Raw genomic sequence first — 12,404 nt, 5'->3', positions numbered from 1 at the left:
GGACCACTTTTTTTTTTCTCCTTTTTTGCTATAATTATGCCACAATTTTGATACGGTAAACTGCAAAATGTAATAATAATGAGATTATGTGAAAAAGTAATAAACAACTGTCCACAGCACGTCATTGTTAATATGTTAGAATGGTGACAAAGTTGCAAAACAAGGAAATTTGTGGTTATAAAATAACTGAATCGGAATGTTTCTGATCCCACAAGTCGATAACAAGATAAGGTTGTTTTTTTTCCACTCAAAGCTTATTCCGATATGCATCATTATTTCCACTGTCCAAGACTGTTTTGACTCTATTCTCAAATATCAAAGTAGATACTAGAACACCAGATACTGCTATCTATATGTCGGCCTTCTGATACTAGGAAGTCCGAGATACCTATGTACTTACTACATACAAAGAGAGAAACAATTCACGCCACAACAAATAAGAATAACGAACAAAATTAGCATATAATAAATTTTATATATATATATATATAAATATAATCTCTGAGTTGATAAATGGTAAGGAATCCAATATCACTTTTGTGGGGATCGTTCGACTAATAGGCCCGTAGGATTCAGAATGGGTTCAGGATTGTTGGGCCAATGGCCCATCGGAGGCCATATCCCCGTCCGAGGACACCATGGTCCTCGGCAGAACGCGTCCGAGGACGATCGCGTCCGAGAACAATCAGGACGTGGTCTCATTGTGATCAGATCTCAGAATTCAGTCATCTCAAAAGGTAGAGTAGCCGACTAAAGATAAGGCAAACAAATATCTGAAGCTACAGCTACCTCCGCATTAATGACCTCTCAACCAACTCTCTGGCCGCATTAATGTGGAGGTGATACCTGAACAGTGGGGAAGCAGCCTTACAGCTGCCTATAGGAAGTTTCAGGAGGTGCCAGATGGGACAAAAAGAAATCCTCCGAACCCAACCTACACGTGTGCGGCGAGGATGAAGCGCAAAGGGAGATATAAAAACTAAAGGAAGAACATGAAAGGGAGGATCGGACAGAAAAAAGAGAGAAAAAAAGAACAAGGGACGGAAAGTAGAGAGAAAAAAGGGAGAAGAGAAAGAAGGATTGGTATTAGGCACTAAGGGGGAATATCCGAAATATCAACTGAAAAACCTTGAACGTTCATGAAATTGAGTCTTGGGAGGTTAGATTACAGTTAGCCTAGTTCTTTACACCCACGCTCTAAAAATCATATTGTCTGGACCCTTCACGTACGAACCGGATACTGTTTTGGTTCGGTACTAAATCGTATCCTTACAACTTTCATTTCAATAAATATTGATATATATTTTTTAATTGTACGTCAAATATAAATAGGTTACAAGCTAATTGAGCTTTATTGGGAGTGTTCAAACTTAGCTAAATAATGAATATAAAATGTTCAAACTCGGCTGGAGTTCGAAATAAACTTATAAATGATATTCAAACTCAAGTTTATAAAAAATTTTAAAAGCCAACTCGAGGTTAATATCAAATTTTTGAACTTGAATTTCAATACAAGTATATTATCAAAACCATATCAAATTTATTTGATTTGGATGAGTAATCTTACCTACCAATTACTCAAAGTGTTGTAAAGATACTGTTATTAAGCTCATAAACAAGGCTAAGCTTAAATCGTTTGTAAAGAGTTTTATTGTTCATGAGCTTATTCATAAATAATTTCTTTTGTTTGGACTTGACTTGTTTATTAAATCGGCTAAAAATTAAGGTTTAAATTTAGTTTATTTATAAACAAACAAACAGAAACATAAACAAATTTTTTATACAGTAAAGCCTGAGTTGTTGATGAACAATTTGATTCATATACGGTACAAATTATATCATTTCATAGTTTTTATTATGTAGACGTCAACTTCAACCTGTCTCATCCATGAAGAAGTGGGGAAGTCATGTATATTGGTAGCCGCACAGGCCATGAACACAGTAAAGTAGTATATTCTTATGAAAAGAAGATTTATCTAGGTTAATTATACCAATAAATCTAATGGCACAAATCGAACTTGGTATATACCACATGAAGACAAAATATACTTATTATTTATGTGACATATAAATTTTTTTTTTTTTTTTTTTTTTGGTAACATATGGGTTTGGCATTTGGTTGAGGTGGCTATTATTGGATGGGAGTGAAATTCCATCCTTGTTAGGGCAAAGTTTGGTATAGTCATTAGTTTCTACTAGTCGTAACGTATTGCGTGAGAATATATAACTATTTTGTAATATGATATAATTTATAATTTATTCTCTAAAACGTACTGGAGATATTATTTCTATAAAAAAAAAAAAAAAAAAAAATCATCTCTCCATCTCTACAAATATATCATTCACATTCTTAAAAAAATAAATACAAATATATCATTCTATTATTTTGAGTTTTTTTTTTTTTTTTAAAACCTTAGGTTGATTTGATTGATATTATTCCCTTTTTTTTTTTTTTTTGGAGATAAAAGATAGAAATACTATTCTTTTTTTAAGTGATTTATATTATTCAAACTTTTGTATAGTGTGTTATGGTTTTTTTTCTCTACAATTAAAACTTTAAGTTCCAAAATTAATTATTTGAATTTTTCATTCTCTTAAGAAGATTATCATGATAGCCATCATCACAAATTTACAATTGATATTACTCAAATAATTTATAGACACATTCAAATACATAATCATGTAGATTGTATTTTTATATAAACTCAAATTCTCACTTCTAAAATATCTAAAAATTAACTCAAACCAAGACTATAAGAGGGATAGAGAGTACATGTGATAAATAACTCAAAAAACACACCACTAAAGTGTATCATCATAGGGAAATTGTAAGGTTAAGGTATAGAGTAGTGGGGAGATAAGAAGATAAAAATAAGTAAATGCTAGAGAAGGTGCAACTGTAAGGTAGGAAATTAATAAGGAGAAAAATAATTAAAAATGAGAGAGAAAATATTGAAAATAGGTTGATGATGTGGCACTGATGTGGTCCAATAGAAGCGTAGCAATATTAAACGCTACGCTTTGACTTTTAAATATATATATATATATATATATGTATATATAGATTAAGTATAGTTTTGAAAATGTTAAATTTATTATCTTTTTAAAAGACTTGAATTCCTTGTAATAGGGGAAAGACCCCTGTCATTTGGACTCACTCACATACCCCTTACACTAAAAAAATAATTGATATTTTGAAATTATAAAAATCAATCCTTATAGAACAGATAACATAGATTCAAATATATACTGTTTATATAAAAATTATGATTATATTATTTTAACAAAACTATAAATAAAGATCTTTTTGTGGTTTGTGTCATATATAAATTTATAATTTTATTATAATAAAATTTGTAATATCTACAACATCCTTTTATTAATTTCAAGCTTGATGAGCTAGCTTATTATAGTGATTGGTTTGTAGCCCTGTACAAGTTTGACTAGATTTTGCGTGCCGCAAAACTATACATTTGCCTTGGTCACTTCTACCTAATCTATTTTGTTGTTTCTAAAAAAATAAAAAATAAAAAGAATTAAGAAGAAAAAATAAAAAATCTCTCGGGTCATCAGCACCACATGAATCACGCATATATGGCCAAGATCAGTACGTCGGTACTAGTACTGAGGGAGTGTGAAGACTGAAACTGAACTAGCGTTGTGTCTTGTCACAATCTTTTTACCTATAGATTTTTTATTTTTTATAGTGTCTTTTTGCACTGAGTGCGCTAAGGTTTGGACAAATGCATTAAAGATTCGAATATATGTCTAGTACAATGTATTGTTTATTTTATCTAATAACTAGTTTTTACTCTCTCTCTTTTTTCTTTTTCTTTTTTTCTTTTTTTCACATAGCCTACTACTACTGCTAGTCTGCTACTTTACATATTTAGAGCATCTTCAATAGTTTTAGTAAATTTTTATACCATTTAGAGAATGAATAGTGATATTTAACTTTTACATATCTACTTTTTCAAATACACTTTCAACAAATTCTCTATCTCATTTTCTATCTCATTTAAATATTATTTCTTCATTCATTCTTTATTCATTATTTATCATCATTTATTCTTTCTATATTTATTCCCAACAATTATATTTTTTAATGAAAAGTGTTATATTTACAACATTTTTTGCAATACTTTCACAACAAAATTTATGTGGAAAGTTATTACTAATTCTAATTTAAACTTACCACTGAAATTATTTTTTTTCTCGTCAATATTAACTAATAACAATTTGTTATTTAAAATTTATTGTGAAAATATTGTGGTAAAATTTCTCAATTAGGATTTTTTATTCTTTATATTATTTTTTATTCTTTCATTTCATTCTCCTCCACACACGTGTCCTCTATCCCCCTTCTTTTATTTCTTTTTCTCCTCTAGAACCTTCCAGCAACATCATTTGCTCTTCTCATCAGAGAAAAGAGAAAGACAGAGACAGAGACAGAGGAGAAAGACTGGGAGAGATCGGCTTGGGGCCTCCACCGCATGCATCTCCACTGCCAAGCTGGGTCAAATCGGCTTTTTTTTTTTTTTCATACTTGCTTGTTCTGATTCAACTTTATTTTAAGAATTGGATTTTATTTTAAGAGTTGGTATAATATTTTAATGCAAGAAATTCAATTGCTAATGTACAGTAGCTCATCAGACCTGATGAGCTACTGTTCATTAGCAAAAAAAATTTCCAGATATAGCTAAGCTGTTGAAGCATGAACAGGAGCATATAGAGCATGAACAGTGTAAACTATTCTCTATATTTTGGCTATGCATTGACTGTTGGAGATGCTCTTACATCACTAAAAAGTAGTTTCTATAATGTTTAAAATTAGGTCTAAAAATGAACACATAAAAGTACCTACATTTCTCAGATACCCCTAACCATAGGAAAATTATTACTTCATGCTAATATAGTACATAACATGTGAAAAATGTTGATGCCAGGTGTCTACCATTTCTAGGAATATTTGTACATATGATCCGTATGAGTGTGAAATTTTTTATGTGGAACAATCATGTTTGTTTAGACGTTTACTTAAAATTATAGAGAGAAAGAAAAAAAAATGATAATTTTTAACAATTAGGTCATGGTGTGAAAGCAAGTGTCTTTTATAAAAAACAATAAGTTATTAGTTCAAGTTCGTGAATCAACTTGTTCCAAAAAAAAATGCAAAGTAACCTGTCTTCTTCAACTTTTTCAGATCCTACAAAATTGAGTGATTTATTTATTGGATACAATTTTTTTTTTTACTTTAAATATTTAGTTATCATTACTTAGAACTCAGAAATATGTGCAGTGGCAACCTCCTCGACCCATATTATTGAACGGAGGCAGCATCAAATATCAATTACTTTGTACCCAACACAGTCAACCCCACCCCCTTCTGGCCTTTTCTTCTTTTTGTACCAACATAGCAGCTATCCAACAAAAACAGAAAAGAAAGCATAGAATAGCTACTAATATGGCACCCGAGGACGAGGATGACATCATTACAACTAGCTTATTAATTCCTAGACATGTGTAAATGAACTTTTCACATGCTAAAATAATCACAAGATAAATAAATTCCCACATGCTTAAATCATTTTTTTTTTTTGATAAATAAAGATTATATTAAGAGGAAAGAGAGAGGGAGGGCTCAAACATCTCTAACTTTCGAATAAGAAACTCATTAAGAAGAAAAGAAGTGACAATAGGTCCATCCCATTTACAAAAAGAAGCCCAACAAACTAAATTGTGAGCAAAGTAATTAAAGCTTTTGAATAAATAAATAAATCCCAACTCTAAAGGGATTTCAAAGAGGAGGAAACAATAGACATAACATCTAACAAGAAATCTGGCATAGCATCCAATAGGCCTAAATCAATTAAGCACTTGTCTTGTCAACTTTTAGAGAAAATTATATTTTATTATCATAAATTATGCCATAAATTATACTTTGCACCAACGATTTGAATGCATGATTTGCACCTTAAATTATGATTTTTGTTACAATGTACACCCTGACGTTAGTTTTACTGTTAAATTAAATAGAAATATGAAGCATATGACTTGCATATATGTATTGCTTAAATAGCACAAACTTAAAAGACCAAAAACCTCTCTTTCCAATTAGTTATAAACAATTGTTTTGTTATCCAGCTCTCTCTCTCTTGTATTAGCTCCTCTCTCCAAATTAAAAATTGCTAAGTCAAAATCATCTTGAACACTACCATTGCTCTACCACCGTGAAACCACTCCTCAAAAGAAGCCCTAAATCCCTAAAAGAAACTGTCAATTTGTAGTTGAAAGTATGATGAACGTCAAAAGCTAAGGTATTGCCCTTTTACCTATTCTACGAATCCCTATTCTATGAGGTAAGTTCTATGAAGCATGGTATACATTTAATATGGAACAAAAGACAAAGCACTGAAACTTTTGGACAATAAAATTTTACTATTCAGTCAAAGTACGGATTAGTATTCTTTAAAACAACCTATATATTTCTGCAACGCCTATTCTATATAGCAGAAATTTCAACATCAATCAACAAATGGCCAATAATAAAGAAGCCAAATTTCTTACATTGTGGAGGTGACAAAGATCATGCCTCTTACAAAACTTTCAAGCTACTTGTTGCAGTGGTGGAATAGTGGTGGTATTTAAGACGATTTTGATTTGAGAATTTAGGGTTCCAGTGATTTTGATTTGGGGAGAGAGAGATTAAAAAAATTTGTTTTTAACCGGTTGGAAAGAAAAGTTTTTGGTCTTTTAAGTTTGTGCCATTTAAGAAATACACACATGTAAGTTACATGCTTTATATTTCCATCCAATTTAACAGTAAAACTAACATTATGGTGCAAAGTTTAACAAATGTCATAGTTTAGAGTGTAAACAATATATTCGAATAGTTTAGGGTGTAAAGTGTAATTTAGAACAAAGTTTAAGGTGATAACGTGTAATTTTTCCAAACTACTGTATTGAATCATTGATTTAACACTTATCTCAAATAATTGTGCACATTTTCATAAAAATAGCTTTGCTTGGAGGTACAACTTGTCCATACCGCTTTGCTTCAAATGGAAATGTTTGCTCCAAATGCACTAAACTAACCAAGGCTCGCCCTCTAAAAGAAACTTGTCCTCAAGTTTAACATTTGACTCATCAATATACTTCACATGATCCGCCATATCCATAACTTTATTCTCCATCAACGACCAATCTTGTTAAAAAATTAACACATAAAAGTTCTTACATTTCTCATAAACCCCTTACCATAGGAAAATGATTGCTTCATGCTAATAGTGTCCATATCATGTGAAAAATGTGGAAGCTAGGTGCCCCTTTTTCTAAGAATATTTGCACATATGATCTAATTGTAAATATGATCCGTATGAGTGTGAAAATTTTTTATACGAAACAATCATTATTATTTAGACTTTACTTAAAAATATAAAAGAAAGAAAAATAATAATTTTTAACTTTTGGGTCTTGATGTGAAAGCATGTGCATTTCATCTAAAACAACAAGTCACCAGTTCGAGTTCGTGAATTAGCCGCTTCAAAAAATTAAGAGGTAAGCTGCATACCATAAAATTTCTCAAACCCTGCAAAAATGAGAGATTTGGGTACTAGATATGACCTTTTTTTTTTTTTTTTTTTTTACATTAAAGATTTGGTTGTCATTACTTTGAAATATGCGTAGTGACAACCTCAACCTATATTATTGAACGGAGCCACTATCAATTACCTTGTGCCCACCCTGCATCCATCCCCACCTGCTTCTGGCCTCTTCTTCTTTTTGTACCTATGCAAACAAACAAAAAATAAATAAAAATTGTTCAGCAAAGAAAGAAAATTGGAGAAAGTGAACAAATGTAATAAGAGCATTGGTTTAAGAAATATTTTAAAAATATTTTTATGAGAAAAATAAAAAATAGCAATTAATTTTTTTAACAATCTTTTATATTTCCTATTAAAATTGTATCAAAACTTTTTAAAAATAATTTATTAACAATTTTCCTAAGAACACCCTTTATTAAGACCCAAGAAAATAAACCCAAAATAGCTAATAATATGTCACCCAAGGACAAAGATGACATCATTATGACTTGATAATTAATTCATAAACACGTGTAAATGAATTTGTCACATGCGGAAATAATCACAAGCTAAATTGATTCCCACATGCCCAAATCAATTAAGCACTTGTATAATCAACTTCTACATTATAATTCACTTTTTTTAATGAGAGACTAGCTAATTAATTCATAAACACGTGTAAATGAATTTGTCACACATGCTGAAATAATCACAAGCTAAATTAATTCCCACATGCCTAAATCAATTAAGCACTTTTCTAATCAACTTCTACATTGATTTAGCACATATCTCAAGTAATTGAGCACATGTTCATAAAAATAGTTTTGCTTGGAGGTACAAGTGCAACTTGTCCATAGTCCATAACGCTTTGCTACAAATTGAAATGTTTGCTCCAAATGCGCTATACCAAGGCTCCCCTCTCTAAAAGAAACTTGTCTTCAAGTTTAACATTTGACTCATCAATATACTTCACAAGATCCGCCATTTCCATAACTTTATTCTCCATCAACGACCAATCTTGCTCATCTCGATTGTGGGTTTGGGATTGGCCCTCTCCTTCTTCAGCAATGGCATTGGTTAAGTCTTAGTGGTCTAAGGTACTGTAATGAGGGCACATTCATTGGGAATTCTCTTCATTTGGTCTTTAACGTCATCAAATATTTGCATTTATGTCAAAATATGAATTCATTATCATGTATTAACGAGTTCAAGTTATACCTGATGTAATTTAGTCAATGTTACCACTCAATATATCATTATTGGATGCGAATTTTGACAATCCACTATTATATTATATTATCTTTATATATTCTCCTTGCTTACAAAATTTCAAGATAACAAAATTTCAATAACTAGGTCATCGATCAAATATTTAAAGTACAAGTTTTTGTAATTTAAAATTATCCATGAAAGATGGTTTTATTAATCAAATAGCAAATAATGTTTGATTAACATGTTTTTTTTGGTATGCGTGTTAAAAATATAAAGAATATATAAGCTGAATTTTCAAATTATTTATCCAATAAAAAGTTATTAAGTGTATAACATTTCTTAAAGTTACACTGTATTAAGTGTATAACATTTCTTAAAGTTACACTGTATAACTTGAACTCATCCCATACATATATAATCAAGTACATATGCAATTATCTTTGTGTTGGAACTCCATTTCCTGTGTGTATGTATTTAAAAAAAGGTAATTCTCTTACATTGTTTAAGAGGACGTATTGTGTGTATAATATAACTTAATCTACCCTTATTTAAAAGTTACCATGGTTATTATGTAGAGTTTGTGGTATAATGTCTGATTAACATGTTTTTTTGGCATGCGTGTTAAAAATATAAAAAATATGTAAGCTGAATTTTCAAATTATTTATCCAATAAAAAGTTATTAAGTGTATAACATTTCTTAAAGTTACACTGTATAACTTGAACCCATCCCACGCATATATCATCAAGTACATATGCAATTATCTTTGTGTTGGAACTCCATTTCCTGTGTGTATGTATTTAACAAAAGGTAATTCTCTTACATTGTTTAAGAGAACGTATTATGTGTATAATATAACTTGATTTACCCTTACTTAAAAGTTACCATGGTTATTATGTAAAGTTTGTGGTATACATTTGTATTAGAATCACATTCCCCTCTTTGTATGTGACTCTCCACAAAAAAAAAAAAAAAAAAGAAAAAAGAAAAAAAAAAAGAAGGTACATGTGTAACTTTTTGTTAATATTACATCAATAAATATTTTTTAATTGATATAATATTGTAAGGACACGATTCATAACGACCCGTAACAGTGTTGGATTCGTATGCAAAAAGCCTCAAACAACATCATTTGTAGAGCGTGGGTTTGAAAGGTTAGGCCCCAGTCACCAGACAGTGGGTTTTTCATGGTGTTCATACATGATTAGGTCATTTTCGCCCTAGGATTCTTTATCCTGGAGGCGGGCTGGGAGGTTCTGGTTTTTGGCCATTTTTCCCAACCTCTTCTTTGAATTGCTTGCTTTTCCTTTTATATTAGCCTGTGTTTTTTTATCCTTTGTCCACGTGTAGGATCGACATTTCAAGACGGATACTTGTCCCATCAACCCATACCCAGAGTGGTTGGGGGTGGTTGTAAAAGCCTGAGAGTATGGCTCTGGTCGTTATACTTCCCAGCGTACCCTTTTCTATTGACGCAGATATTTTAGATTTTTTTCCCCAAGCTGTCTCTATGTCGTTTTTGTCCCTCCTTCTTGTGAGACCTCGGGCATGCCGAGGACTGAATCGTCCTCGATTGTATCCTAAGGCTATTTTGTACTTATATTATCGAGCTTGGGCCGTAACCCTCCTCGGCTTGAGCCTTTGGACCCCCACGAATAAATGGACCTGGCCCACAAATTATTGGGCCCCACAAATATATTAATAAGTGCACTTGGATTACACATTTTCATTGTCCTTAACGCATGTTCACATTTTGTGTTGAATGAATTTCTAAAAACAAAATTTACAATTATTGATCTCTTGTCATTTTAATATTTTGCAATTATGAATATAAAGAAACAATGTAATACCTAACCAACAACTTATATTTTTTTAACTCATTTTAGTAATATATAATATAAAATCTAAATTAATTTCTTAAATATAATTGATAATTGTCATATAATCTAAATTAACTTTTAAATATTATAATATATGAACCATAACAATTATTTATTATTAAAATTTTCAAAATGAACCGATAACATAAAAGCTTATTCACGTGAGGCATCCGCCAATGTTATACAATTGTGGGCTCCCATTTAGTCTTCCAAAAAGAATCCAAACCCCATCGAACAAGGGCTTTGTTTACCATGCTTATTAGCTTCTATGGACTTTAAACCACATTCATGGGGTTGTGTCAAGGCACAAACGCGGCTAGTTTGGGTTAGGTTGCGCCGTCTTGATCAAGGAATATCTTTTTTTTTTTTTTTTTTTGAGGCCAAAGATTGAATTAAAAAGCATCTTTTACTTCCATGTGAGGAGAGAATTTCTGCATCTTGGTTGGAGTTGTCTTCATTCCTTGTCCCTTATTCCAACAAGCCATTCTTCGAAAACACAAGCAATGCTTCAAGTTTTTTGAGAAATGAGAATCCAACCCAAGAACACTTGAAATGAGAGAGAGAGAGAGAGAGAGAGAGAGGATACAAGTCTAGGCCGAATCTGGTCCAGGTTTAGCTGAATCTAGTCCAAGTTCAGAAATATTTAGTTTTTGGCAATGAGTCTTGTGACATAGTGTCCATTTTTTTTTCCCTGAGGAACGAAGACTAGCATGATTAAAGTTGATAAAAGTGACCAAAAAAAAAAATATGAAGCCACGTGTTAATTGGCCATAGATTGGAAGTTGACCATGCTGATGAGTCATTGGGCTGGTTCAAATGAAAAATATGAAGCCACATGTGTTAATTGGCCATAGATTGGAAGTTGACCATGCTGATGAGTCATTGGGCTGGTTCAAATGTTCTTGTAACTGCTTAGCAAAAAGTGACACAAAAATAAAAAATAAAAAATCGTGGTCGGCAGGATTCGAACCTGCGCGGGCAGAGCCCACATGATTTCTAGTCATGCCCGATAACCACTCCGGCACGACCACTTGTTGGTTAAGAATACTTTAATATTATGTATTATCCATTCCAGCCGCGGCTACCTTACAATATGAACATATGAGTTTTGACTTTGAGTTACTATTCATGAAGGTCTAGACTATACACACACATATATAAATGTGTGAATATTTTTTGATTAATTGCTTAAGCTATGAACATGTGATTTGTTAAGATACTCATACTAATTGAATATGATTATCACTCACCAGATATCTCTAGCATTAAAATGAAAGCACAAGTAACCTCCAATTATAAGCGCCACTCATTGTTGTTCCACCATAATGGCTAACATCTAATTGTTGAGCACAATGAATAACAAGAAAATACATATGAAAGAGAAGAAAAAAATGAATAAGAGAAAGCATTTATGGTCCGTTTGGATTGAAGGGGAGGGAGGGGGAGTAAAGTAGAGTAAAGTAGATTTAGCCTAAAATTAGTTTATTTTTAGCCAACTCTACTCTACTCCTCCTCCTTCCCTCCTCTATCTAAACGGGCCATTTAGGGGTGTGTCGGTTCAATTTCGGTTGGTTTTCTAAATGTTGGCCAACCGAAACCGAAATTTTCGGTTTGTGAAATTCTCAACCGAAACCGACCAAAGTAATTGAAAATCAATCAGTTTCGGTTGGATTTCGGTTTTGGTTGGTTTCGGTGGGTTTTTTCGGTTTCCTAATCATTTATTTTCTAAG

The 12,404-nt window shown here is 31.7% G+C and overlaps 1 non-coding gene across 1 annotated transcript; it reads right to left on the bottom strand.

Moving 5' to 3' along the window:
* Positions 1 to 11,623: 11,623 nt before the first annotated feature.
* Positions 11,624 to 11,705, bottom strand: TRNAS-AGA. Its single transcript has one exon. It is a non-coding gene; the product is annotated as a tRNA-Ser (tRNA).
* Positions 11,706 to 12,404: the final 699 nt, after the last annotated feature.

Source organism: Quercus lobata, chromosome 1, assembly GCF_001633185.2.
Source record: "Quercus lobata isolate SW786 chromosome 1, ValleyOak3.0 Primary Assembly, whole genome shotgun sequence".
NCBI lineage: Eukaryota > Viridiplantae > Streptophyta > Magnoliopsida > Fagales > Fagaceae > Quercus > Quercus lobata.
The sequence above is the reverse complement of the archived record's forward strand: the minus strand, read 5'-3'. Positions and strand labels throughout refer to the sequence as shown.